Here is a 956-nt window from a genome sequence, read left to right as displayed (position 1 = left end):
TGGGGAGGGAACAGAAGAATGACCAAGTACGCCACAGGAGCTAGATCTTAACTATCTCAGGTGCAGAAAGACAATTAAGATCCAAGAGCTTTTCTGGGCTGTAGCACTAATCTTCAGCAATATGTGTCTCTAGAGACAAACATTATTATTGGCTCTGGCTGTACTGCCAAACAGAAAATGAAACCAATAGCCAAAGGACCCTTTAACTTTTTTGAAGAAAGTGAGAGAAAATGAGTGTTTTAATTATGTTAATTTTTAAGCACTAAATGAGCTTTCCCAATTAATAATCTTCTCATTCTAGGAGATGGAGGTCCACATACACCTGTTAGAGTGAAAGTAGGTGTTTTATCTCCCAAAAGATGCATTTTATAGGCATTTGGGAGGCTGAGGGAGAAAAATCTAATAATGCACTTTTCTTTTGATAACAATGATTTTAACACTTGTACATTTTTTAATCTAGGGGTCTTAGGTGAACTCATACTGCCTCAGTGACTTTTTATTGGGTTATATTTTGTCATCTCTTGGTCTCTCTAGGAAGCACTGTAAAACTGAGCATTTCTTTCATCCTGGTCTTCCCTGTAGCTGGGACTACAGGCATGAACGTCCTGTCTCGCCTTGCCAAGGGAAGCTGAGGGGAGAAGCCGTCTTGTCAGCCTGGTCTTGCTCCTGTTGCCACCACTGTTAGCCTATTTTTCATGGCACAGATCCAGGGTGGCAGAGCTGAGCAGGCCCAGAAGTGTCAAAAGCATCCTGCAGCTCTGGACCTGAACCAGCGCACAGTGGGCGGCCCTTTTTATTTCCATTCTGAGACAGAAACTTTGGGGTGTTAGTATTGAATGAATCTGAAGCAGATTTTATTAAGCTCCAAGCTGAAAAGTTCTTTAGCTAAACAGTTTCTCCTCTGTCCTGAGCTTACTCACTCATCTCCACACACAGACTGAGCAGCCCATCATTCA

Source organism: Octodon degus, unplaced genomic scaffold, assembly GCF_000260255.1.
Source record: "Octodon degus isolate 3935 unplaced genomic scaffold, OctDeg1.0 scaffold00003, whole genome shotgun sequence".
Classification (NCBI taxonomy): domain Eukaryota; kingdom Metazoa; phylum Chordata; class Mammalia; order Rodentia; family Octodontidae; genus Octodon; species Octodon degus.
Note: the sequence above shows the minus strand (reverse complement) of the source record.